At 40.7% G+C, this 12302-nt stretch overlaps 1 long non-coding RNA gene across 2 annotated transcripts in view; it reads right to left on the bottom strand.

Moving 5' to 3' along the window:
• The window catches only part of LOC117364138, a 62207-nt gene extending 50934 nt beyond the window's left edge, over positions 1–11273 (bottom strand). For both annotated transcript variants that reach the window (XR_004540184.1, XR_004540185.1), the window contains exons 1-2: positions 10945–11273; positions 2698–2797 (exon numbers count right to left, since the gene is read on the bottom strand). This is a non-coding gene — a long non-coding RNA (uncharacterized LOC117364138). The remainder of the gene's footprint in view (positions 1–2697; positions 2798–10944) is intronic.
• Between the last annotated feature and the right edge of the window lie 1029 nt (positions 11274–12302).

Below are 12302 nucleotides of genomic sequence, written 5' to 3'. Positions count from 1 at the left end.
ATCCTCTGCAGCATGGAAGTTGGAAGTAGGAAAACTTTCTCCTACTTCTTGCTTGGGCCAATCTACAACCTCAGAGTCTGCCTCCTCTTTCCAAGGCCTTGCTTCATCCTGCTGGAGTGCCTCTGTCTCATCACTCTCCACTCCTCATACTACTTGCTTCAGCCTGCCTTTAACCAGCTCAAAACCACTCCCCTTCAGCCTGTAGAGGGGGGTGGGCTTTGGTTTCACAGCAGGCTGTCGAAGCTCTAGCTTCCCCTGTATGTTCTGCCTTAATCTCATATGCACAGCTATCTTGGCTTTAACTGCCCTAACTGATGTACTGCCCAGGTGCAAATGCTGTGTTTCTGCCTGCTCATGAATATCCTGATCCAGATTACTACTATTTCTGCAATAAGGACAAGGGAGGTCAGTCTGAAGCTGCTCAGCAGAGCTGACCTGGTTACCTCTTCTGCACAGGATCTTCTTGGCAGCTCTAGGTACAAAATCAGCACGGAGGCTGGATTTGTCATAATCCGTGGATACATTGTCACTGAAATTTAGATATAATCTTCATATCAAGTTTTACTTCTATCAAAACTTTTCTTCTTTTGAACTTTTAAATGGTGGTGGAAAAACCTCAGACACCTGCACCAAAGCCTCACTTATCCAAGTTTCAAGTTTATTTATTATTTGATATACTGTCTATCAAGTATTAGCTAAACAATTATAAATAGTAATAGAAAAATAGGGTAAAATCAAAGGAAAATGTAAAATAAAAACAATATCATATATGTTCAACTAAAATAAGGGTAAAAAACAGACAGTTTACAGACAGAAACAAGGGGAAAAAATATTAGGGAGTATAATTACATTGAAATTCAATTAAAACAAAAGAGAGGAGGAGGGAGTAGATTGTCACAAGGGGGAGGGGTCGCTTCTTAAGAAGTTCTCTGCTAGAATGTATGTCCATGTTTGAAGAGGAAGTGAGATCTCAGGTTCTGTAGGCATACAGGTATTACAAGTGGGTAGATGTCAATCAAAGGTTTAAAAAACCACTATTAATCAGACAGACTAGGCAGTGTCTTGCTTCACAAAATAAATAAACAATGGAAGACACTCAAACACTATAAAGTGCATAGGGTGCAAACTTAACTGACTTAAATACCAATGGGGGACTCGTTTCAATGAAGCCCATTCTCAGTAATCATTATCTGTTCCTCTCTCTAAGAGATCCCAAGTGCCTATCCCAGGCTTTCTTGAATTCAGACACAATCTCTGTCTCCACATCTTCCAAGAGACTGTTCCATGCATCTACCACCCTTTCTGTAAAAAAGTATTTCCTTAGATTACATCTGAGCATGTCACCTCTTAACTTCATCCTATGCCCTCTCATTCCAGAGCTTCCTTTCAAATGAAAGAGACTCGACTCATGCGCATTTATGCCATGTAGGTATTTAAACGTCTCTATCATGTCTCCCCTCTCCCGCCTTTCCTCCAAAGTATACAGATTGAGATCTTTGTCCCTATACGCCTTATGATGAAGACCACACATCATTTTGGTAGCCTTCCTCTGGACTGACTCCAATCTTTTTATATCTTTGTGAAAATGTGGCCTCCAGAATTATACACAATATTTTAAATGAGGTCTCACCGAAGTCTTATACACAGGTATCAATACCTCCTTTTACCTACTGGCCATACCTCTCCCTATGCACCCTAGCATTCTTCCAGCTTTCGCTGAGACCTTTTCAATCTGTTTGGCCATCTTAAGATCATCACATACAATCATACCCAAGTCCCGTTCTTCTGTGGTGCAGACATAAGTTCTTCACCCCCTAAACTGTACTGTTCCCTTGGGTTTTTGCAGCCCAAATGCATGACCTTGTATTTCTTAGCATTAAATTATAACTGCCAAATTTCAGACCATTCTTCAAGCTTTGCCAGGTCTTTCTTCATGTTATTCATACCATCCTAGATGTCTACTCTATTGCAGATTTTGGTATCATCCGCAAAGAGGCAAATCTTACCCGACAGCCCTTCAGCAATATTGTTTATAAAATTGTTAAAAAGAACAGGCCCAAGAACAGAACCTTGAGGCATACTACTGGTAACATCCTTTTCCTCAGAGTGATCTCCATTGATCATTACCCTCTGTCACTTTCCACTCAACCAGTTCTTGACCCAGCCCGACATTTTGGGGCCTATCCTGAGGGCATCTCAATTGAAAAAAATCATGTGAATGTGAGGCACAGTGTTGTACTTGAGATGCCTGCATAATTCCCCTTGCAAGTGCACTTTGATGTTCATTCAACCTTAAGTGCAAATGTCTGGAGGTTTGCCCTTTCTGCAGGGATAAATTATACAGTAGATCAAAAATTCCATGTCACTAGATGTTTCAAATTTTACCTTGTACTTCTTATGATTATCAAATTAATCAATTTTGATATTGATAACATGATGTCACAGTTTATACAGTTGGTTATACAAACAAATACTTTGATCCTAAAACATTCAGTTGCCAATTGTGCCTATCTTGACCTTTCACTCTCAACTCTGAGGATTGTCAAGCAGCTTCTGATTTTACTGTTCTGAGGCTTATCCTAGAGGATCTGTAGCCTATAATATTACCAGGCTGGACTCTGTGATTCCTTAAAGAAGCTTTCTTTAATTAAAAAAAAAAAAAAACCCCACAAAAAACTAAGAAATAAATAAACTTACAGTTCAGTAGATCTTAAGGAATATCTTCTCTCACAGCATTCACGCACAACCAGCACCTCCTAAGATTAGGGCAAGCCAGGAATGTATTTTCATATACTCTCTGTGAAAAAGTAATACTGTAGTTTAAAGCTTAGCAACACCAAGTTATTTAGATGCAAGCGGATACAAAGATAAAAATCAGAAAGGTAACAGTACTTTCTCTATGGCCACCTGCAGCTCTAAAATGGAGACTGCTACTTCCACACACACAAGAGAAGTAGCCAGAAGAAAAGGGGGCTCAGCCTACCCAGTGAAGAGCAATGCACTCTGGGAGCTTATCTTAAAGCAATACACTCTGTTTACATATCTGAAGACAAGCATTATGATTTCATGAATATGGGGCAGAATACTCCCCACCTGTTATCTGTAGATACCACTATTACTATTCAAACTTAATAATACCACATAGTCCATTCAAATCCATAAGTAACTGAAACAAGAGACTGACAATACAAAAAACATAAAAGAGAGAGGAAAGAGAATCTCTGGAATGGACAGTAGTCCATGATGTCCTCATCATCATGTTTCTTCATTGTGTTTGTAGATCACTGGGCTCTGCTGAATACATGTGTTGTCTTCTGTGGAAGTTTGATGTCAGGTTCCTAGGTGGTGCCAAATTGCTCTTGGTGATTTGAAGCGCTGCCTCTCTGGTGGCCTTAGATGATGAATTACTAGTCCTTCATCAGCTGGTTGATGAGTTGAAGACACAATGATAGTGGCAAGATTGTTTACCTCTGGATTGTTCTCTGCGTGAAAGTCAGGGACTATGAGCTTAAAAGAGTTCTCCATAGCTGAAGATGTTTGATCAGGTTTCAGAAGAAATTCTGGCCCTTTTGACCAGGTAGTTTCCATTAGCCGGGATGCTGTCACAGCTCTGGTTGCACAATCCGCTGAATTCTGATTAGTTGGCACGTAATACCACTTCTCTGGTTGTGTTGACTTTCTTATGCACTCAACTCCATTGATGATTTACACATAAAATCTTTGATTTGGTTGTAGATATATCCCAGGATGATTTTACTTTCTGTAGAAGTTGACTGCATTCATGTGAATGTCAAGTTCTTTGAGTATCATTTCTGCTATTTTTACAGCTAGTATTGCTCCACACAATTCCAAGTGTGGAATGGTATGATTAGGTTGAGGTGATAATTTGGCTTTGCCAAAAATGAACCCCACTTGGAAACCCTAATTGTCATACTGGGAAATTGCATATGGCAGCACAGAATGGAGGAGTAGCCTAATCGTTATGAGCAAAACAGAAAATTAAGGTTCATAGCCTACTGATGTTTCTTGCAATCCATTTAGTCCTCCATTGCCTCAGGTACAAACTTAAATTGTGATCCCTTTAAGGACAGTGAAATTCTGTATTTGAATATAATATGTCTTGAGTTACTGCTGAAAATAGCATGAAATGAGTGCAGTCTTCAGTTAAGTCTAGAATAGAAAGCAGTGCATTCTGGGATATTTGGCTTAACTGTAAGAAAATAATTTGTTTTAGTAAGTAAGCTCCATCTCTCTGAGACTTCAAGCATTGTATTTTCTTTGGGGTAGCTAAGTATTCAAGATGGCCTCTTTACATTTGTGATAACAACTCAAAAACTATGCTTCATCCATCTATAAGATAGAATTTGTAGTTTAATTCCTTGAATAAATATTTTGATGTTTTAAGAACTGGTCTTTCTGTTAAATAAGCATGTAGTTCTATGTATAATTATACAGTATCAAGGGTCATTAACATAACATAACATCATACTTCTTGACCGCGTAACCGTAAGTTCTATGTGGTTTACATAAGATTATAAACTAAAGACAATCAGATAATAGCAGAAGAATTATTTGACCAAGTATTTTGAGAAAAGATGAGTTTTCAATTGGGTTCTGAAAAATTTATAAGAATGAGCTCCAAGCAATAACAATCGAAATTCTCTATCATGGGAAGCCTCTTGGAATGCTATAGTACGGTCAAGAAATTTCTTACTTCTACAGCCCTGTACTGGTGGAAAAGTAAACAGGGCATGAGATCTACTAAATTTGTACGATGCTAAAGAAAATCTATTAGCCAAGTAAAGCGGAGCGGTACCATACATAACCTTACAATAGAAACAACCCAACTTAAATAAAACACAAGCCTCCATTGGAAGCCAATGCAACTCACAATAAAATTGAGTTACATGGTCATACTTTTTGAGACCGTAGATCATTCTAACTGCTGTATTCTGAATCAATATAAGTCTGGCCAAGTCTTTCTTGGAGATTATTAGGTAAACAATATCAAAAAAGGTAGCTTTTTTCTTATTCGGTAAAGTGGCTAATATGAAGTAAAATACATTGTTTAAGGGAACTACCTTTTGAAGGAAAACATTAAACAGATCAATGGGAATATCAAAGGAATAACAAAAATAGGGGACTGAAATGTAGCTGAGATTAGCTTTTTGTAGAAATGGTCCCATGGCAAAGTATGCACATGTATAAACCATAAAAGTGTGGCGGCGCTTCTCCGCTGGATCCATGAACAACTGGTATCTTCGCGTCGATATTCTCCTGCAGCCTTGCTGGAGGATTGTTGTGCACCCTGGTCTTTTTCCTCGTTCGTTCATGGGGCGGGAGGCGGGGGTGGGAGGCTTTGTACTTCTTTTCTTCCATTTCTTCTCCCTTTTCGCAAAGCCTGGAGATGGTGGCGTGTGCACCAGGGCAAGTTGCCTATCGTTTCTCCCTTCCTTTCTCTTCTCCATACCCCTGTTTTTGCGCCCGGGGTGGGGGGCTTGGCGGGTTTGAGAGGACGCACAGAACGCGATACGACCCTGGGTGATGTGCTGGCGTTGGGGGGAGGAGGGTTCCCTGCTTTTGCTCAAATGCACACATCATGGTCTTTACCTACTGCCCACTTTTACACTTATCTCCAAATTCATCACTATTATCACACCATAGTGCGCACTCACGGGGATAGCTGGGGATATGGCACTTTGGACACGATTTTCCTCTCCACCCCCACAGAGACCAATAAAATATCCACCTGGTATGGCGAGGGGAGGGACAAGCTTGGGGAGAGTTGTCTACATACTTTGGTAAGAGAGTGGGCTGCCGAACTTGAGCTGGAGGTATCCATCCATGATATCAGACTCCTTTTCCACACGTTATACCTCCATGTGAAAGCGGCGACCTTGCAAGAGACACAGTACAAAATTTTGCATCGTTCGTACCTTACCCGAGCCCGGGGACATGTCATGGGGTTATGGCCTGATGACAAGTGCCTTAAATGTAAAACCCATAGGGGTAATTTCCTGCACTCCTTCTTTGTCTGTTCAAAACTGGCTTTCTGGACTAGAGTCAGGCAGTGTTTGGCTGTTTTACTGCAGTGCACGTTCCCATGGAATGCACCTGCTCTGCTGTTGGGGGATGTCTGTGACCTCCAAAACCAAGGCCTGGACTTCCCTGCCCAGAAATTTGTTTTACATGCAATTCTTGTGGGGAAAAAACTTCTTTTGAGCCATTGGACTTCAGAGGAGGCTCCGCCCTACAACCAGTGGGTGACCATGATGCAACAGCAAGCCCGCTATGAGTTGGACACTTATGGGTCCCGAACACAGGACCAATGGAAGTCTTACTGCTCCCTTTGGCAGCAGTTTTTGGATATGGAGGCCTCGTTGATATAGACTGCTCTTCAGGGTAGATTGTGTGGATTTCTGGATCCTTTTTCCACTTTTCTTGCCAATATACCAATGCCGGCAGAGAGAGTGTGATTGGGTTTTGTGGTTGTGAGTGTATGAATGGCTGGGTGCGTCTGTAGAGTATGGCTGCGTTTCTTTTTGGTTTAGTTTGATGCGTATGGCTGTGATTTGCTTGTCCTGAATCGTTTGGGGATTTGGGTTGTTTGTTCTCCATATTCAAAATGGACGGAGGGCGCTGGTCTGCGAGCCTAGCATGCCTCTTTTCCAATGCCCATGAAGTGGTACTATATTGTCCTCTGACCGTTTTGTGAGCTCCTTTCTATTGTTTGTGCCACTCTGCTATTGTTTATTTGCCGCTCTGTTTATACTGATGCTATGTCATGGGCTCTTGCTGTCCAGTTGTCCTGTGTCTCAATAAACATGATATTTAAAAAAAAAACAAAAAACATAAAAGTAGTGCATGACTCTGGAGAAATAATAAAAGGCTGAGCAGAAACTCTGAAATTAGTGAGAAACACAGCCAATAAATAGTTTCCGTCATCTTTGGAATGATATACTGGGTATTATGTGTTTAGGGGGAAAAATCATAGCAATGGTTATTGGGGGTTTTTTTTCCATTCCTCATCACCCTACATGTTGTTTTAACAGTTGAACTGGGACAGGAGAGAAACTGAAGGAAGTATATAAATTTTGGGATTGGGGAGGTGGTGAAAGGAGATAGAATTTCCCTATAAACAGGCTTTTGTGTCTGATACCTTGAAGTTTCTAATTAATGATCTGTCAGAATGAGTCAGAGTTCAGGATCACTGTAACTGCTTCCTGCTCGGAGATAATGGGAGTCAGGTCAGTGGATGTCTGAGGAAAGTTGCTTTTTAGAAGTGATTTGGAGGCTGGGAAAGTACTGTCTCGCCAGCACTTTTTTTTCCTTTGAAAATTCAAGGTAGTAAAATCCCACTTTTATTTCTAAGTGTCAAGTCCATTGACATCTCTTTTATACAGCTCTCCAATCCAGAGCTTTTAGATGGCTGGGAATATGCAGAATGTTGGCTCGTCTTTATGAGTGTGGTTCTTGGTTGCAGAGATGTTGCCCTTTCAGCTTGTGTTCTATTCTTCTCAGATTTAATAAATAAAACAAAAGCCTGATTAGACCTAAAAGTTTTCTATTCCTAACTAGAAAAAAAAGTTCTCATGCAGAACAAAGATGCAGATTACTTTCTCTTGTATGGTATTAACTGAAGCTGCCAGTACAAAAATTAACTCTGTACAAAATTATCATGCCTTTCATAGTTTAAAATGCTTGTTGAATGGAGGCAGAGGTGGAATATTTTTTGTGCTTCTTTACATTTGTGACTATTGCTGAATCTTCAGCAAATTCATGCAATGCATAGCAAATGTAATGATTAGAGTTAGGTATTTCTTATCACAGCTCCTTCTGGGGCTCAGCCCTATCCTGACCCAATGCAGCAGCTTTTCAGGTGCGGTCACAATGGCAGCAGGTGGAGGATGGAATTTTCCCCGGGTCAGAATAGGCGTCCTCTCGAACACACTGTGGGTGTTGGAAAAAAACCCAAAACAAAACCTCTGCAAAGTCTCAGGATGTGTGGAATCTTCAATGAACTGCTGGTATGAAAAGACCAAATAAACCCCACTGAGGTTTTTCAAGTTTTATTACACAATAAGAAGAAATTTCAATAAATTATTAAAATGCAAGTTTCTCTAAAAATACATTAGAACATTCAGTAATAAAATCAGTCTAAAAACCTTTTAAAGTGTTTTCAATTATTAAGAAAACTGTGTTTAAACTTTTTAGCTTATTTCACCTTCTACTAATAAATGAGAACAGGTACGTTTTATATACACTCTTTCTAACATTCGTGTACTCTTTCCAACTAATTGAAAACTTATTTTTCTTTTCTTTCTTTCAGGATTTCTCTTGCAGGTAATAATTAAGAAGTGTTGCAGACTGTTGCAAGTAAGTACTCCTTTTTCCTAATGTTCTTACTCTTTCCCCTAGTGCAGGGGTGTCAAACTCAAATCACATAAGAGGCCGAAATCTAAAACACAGGCTAAGTCGTGGGCCGGATTTTTTATTAAGATACTTACCCCCCCTCCTTTGCTGATGCACAGCGTGAGCCCCAGCGCCGGTGGCAGCTCCGATGCTCACAGGACTTCAGTGAGCATCGGATTAATCGCCGCCACCACCAAAACCCACGCTGCGCACCAGCAAAGGAGGGGGTTAGTCTTAGTAAAAGTATAGGGATACAACCTCTCCAACCCCACGCCGGCTGCAAAATAAAAAAGACTTCCTCTCTTTTAGGTCCTAGTTCACGCTTGCTATCTAACACCAGCTCTGGCAGGATACACATTTCAAATTTGACATTGTAATCACAAAATAGAAAATAAAATTCTTTTTTCTACCTTTTGTTGTCTGGTCATTGTGCTTTTAGTCCCAGTTTCTCTTTCTAGTTTTGTCTATCTTCTAATTTTCTTTCCAGTGTCTGCTGTCCATTTATTTCTCCTCTTCTCTCTTGCTCCAGACCTGTCTCCAACATATTGATTTTTCCCTTTCAACTTTTCTCCTTTTTTCTTTTCTGCCTCTATCTACTCAAATCTTGCACTCAAATCTTTCTCGACCTTCTCCTTTTTAAATTTTCAGCTATCTATCAACTTTCCATGTTCTCTTATTCTGTAGCTTTCCCATTTCCCATCTCACTCCTTTCCCAGTCTCCTATTTCCTTCGATCTCTCCTTGTCTCTCCTCTTGGTCTAACATTTTGCTCCTTCTCTTTTCTCTTGTTATTCTTCCCTCTCTCCTTGATGCTGAACAATGAAATGGAAAGAAGAAGAAAAAAAAAGAGAGATGCTGCATCTCTCTCTCCCTTCCATCCCCAGGCCTAACACTTCTCCCTCCCTTCCATCTCCAGATCCAACTTCTCTCCCATTCTCTGTCCAACTGCCCTCATCCCATCTCTTCCCCTATTTGCCTGCCACCCTCCCTCCCCCCAGGTCTACCATTTCTTCCTATCTCTTCCCAACGGTTCTCCCTTCAAGTATCTTTTTCCCTCTTTCTCCATACTACCCCAGGTCCAACCTCTCTCTCGCTCTCCTCACAGCCCAGCTTGCCTTTCCCTCCAGCACCGGTCCCTCTCTCCTTACAGCTCAGCTTGCCTTTCCCTCCAGCACCGGTCCCTCTCTCTCCTTACAGCCCAGCATGCCTATCCCTCCAGTGCCGGTCCCTCTCTCCTCACAGCCCGGTGTGTCTTTTCCTCTGGTGCCAGTCTGATGTCGCCGCCAAGCCGAGGAATCTGCTGGCCTCAGCAATTCGGGAGTGTTGTCCGTGGCTCCTCCTCCTGTTTTTTGCCTGCCACGGTCTGTCTCCAATGACGCGCAACTTCCTGTTTCTGCCTGGGTGGACCGTGGCAGACGGAAGACAGGAGGAAGAGCCATGGACAACACTGCCTAATTGCTGCTGAAACCGGCAGACTTTCCGTCATGACGGCAACGTCGGATCGGCTCAGGAGAGAGGACATGCTGGGCTCTGAGAAGGGGAAGTTCAGGAGCATTGCCACGGGCTGGATATGGACCGCAGGCCTTGTGTTTGAGTGTATACCTCTAGTATACCTTAATAACTTTTTCTCTTTGCAGGAGTCTACTGAAAATGTCAGGTAAGTATTAGAAAAATCAAATTAACCTACTGTGTGCACACAGAAAAAATAAAGTTAAAGAAAACCTCTCCTTTGATTGTAGGCTTTCTTGCATTGGCTAGCACAGGGGTAGGCAATTCCGGTCCTTGAGACCCGGAGCCAGGTCAGGTTTTCAGGATATCCACAATGAATATGTATGAGATGGATTTGCATGCACTGCCTCCTTGAGATGCAAATCTATCTCATTCATATTTATTGTGGATATCCTGAAAACCTGACCTGACTCCGGCTCTCGAGGACTGGAATTGCCGACCCCTGGGTTAGCATTTGATGAGCCATAGGAACTGGAACTTGAAGTAACTGGAACTTTGATTATTCGCAGAAAACCAGGTCACTCGGAAAACTGGACTCGGCATCTTCAGTTATTAAATGAACAGCGCTCTATTACTATCAAGAAAATAAAATGTTTGCCTCAAAAATAAAATAGCCTCCCTCTGAGGTGCAACTATGGGGTCCTTTTACAAAGGCGCACTATGGACGTGTTAGCGTTTAGCGCCCACTAAAAGGGCTAGTGTACCTTAGTAAAAGGACCTATATGTGTGGCCTAATCCTTTTTATGGTTTCTATTATGTACTTTTTTATTAAAAAACAAACAAACAACAGATTCACAAAGTCCATCTCACTTCAATCCTTAGCCTAAAACAATAACAATGCAGCACAAGTCAGACTAGTGCAATGGAGGTTCTATGGCAGCCTTAAATTTCTGCTGCTCACCTTTAATTTTATTAGTAGTTTTAACCACTAACTCCCATAAATTTAAGTTTTCTACATATATTTTTCTTTTGACTTCTTCCTTCCCTCTGTTTAATAATAGGAGCTATCAGTTCAAACACTTACTTTTTTCTTTGATGGTCCAATTTCTTTTTGGCAAACAGAAATAAATAAAAACTTTACCCTTGCTCAAACCTTCGCTGGAATTACTCGCAAAGCTTTCCTAAACTAATTCAACTCTTTTACCCTTCTTTATGCTCTTATTAAAAATTTCTGTTATTCAAAACGTTTCTTTAATATTAGAGTAATTGCTTTACAATTCCTCAAAACATTCCCCAATAGCTATTTGCTCACCTTAAACAATTTAATTGTTGTCAGTCAGTTTTAACACAAATTTCCCACAAAAGAATTCCCCTTATGCTTCACATAAGTAATAAAGTTCCTGTTACTCTCTAGTCCTGTCTCTGACTCTAACTGCCTCTAAAAAAACAACTGTTGAGAATTCTCACATGCACACTATCTCTTGGCATTCTTACGTGCACACTCTCATGCATTCCAACACTTACAGAACATTCAGGCATCTTTACAAGATAGCTTATCTGTTCAAATTAATAACCCTGCTCTAATAGAATTTCTCATCAACTTAAAATAAATATTTTAGTTGCATTATCACATCCAATTCCGGAAAAAAAATGAAAACTCTTCTCTTTGACAATTAATTTTATAAGATCGCCATACACTCCGGTTCTTTTGCTTAGTACGATTAGGTCTCCTCCGTCTTCCCCCCCCTTTCCTCCTTACGTCCCCTCTGCTCTATCTACCCTTTTCCTTTTCAAGTCGCCTAGAGCTTGTTTAGGTTTGTGCGACTCACAAATATTAGATTAGATAGATAAGTAAAATTTTAACCTGTTTCCAATAGCAATGCCTTATGTGCTCAATGATGCATACATACATGTAATTTTTCATCAATGCATGAATAGGAGCTTGCATATCTTCCTAAGAGAAGATAGATATGTGCATAAGGCAAATGGTAAAAGCAGAAAGAGTCAGGTAGGTGGGGGGTGTATGAAGCAAAAAGATTATACTACGATTAGGGAAATGGAAGAGGCAAGAGCTTTGTGAGGTTGGGATAAAAGCTAAGGTATTTAAGAACATAAGAATAGCCTTACTGGGCCAGACCAATGGTTCATCAAGCCCAGTAGCTCGTTCTCACAGTGGCCAATCCAGGTCACTAGTACCTGGCCAAAATCCAAGGAGTAGCAATATTCCATGCTACCGATTCAGGGCAAGCAGTGGCTTCCCTCATGTCTTTCTCAATAACAGACTATGGACTTTTCCTCTAAGAACTTGTCCAAACCTTTTTTAAAACCAGCTACACTATCCACTCTTACCACATCCTCTGGAAACACGTTCAAGAGCTTAACTATTCTCTGAGTGAAAAAAAATTTCCTCCAATTGGTTTTAAAATTATTTCCCTGTAACTT

Source organism: Geotrypetes seraphini, chromosome 7 (assembly GCF_902459505.1).
Source record: "Geotrypetes seraphini chromosome 7, aGeoSer1.1, whole genome shotgun sequence".
NCBI classification, from domain to species: Eukaryota; Metazoa; Chordata; class Amphibia; order Gymnophiona; family Dermophiidae; genus Geotrypetes; species Geotrypetes seraphini.
This window is presented reverse-complemented; position numbering and strand designations above follow the sequence as displayed.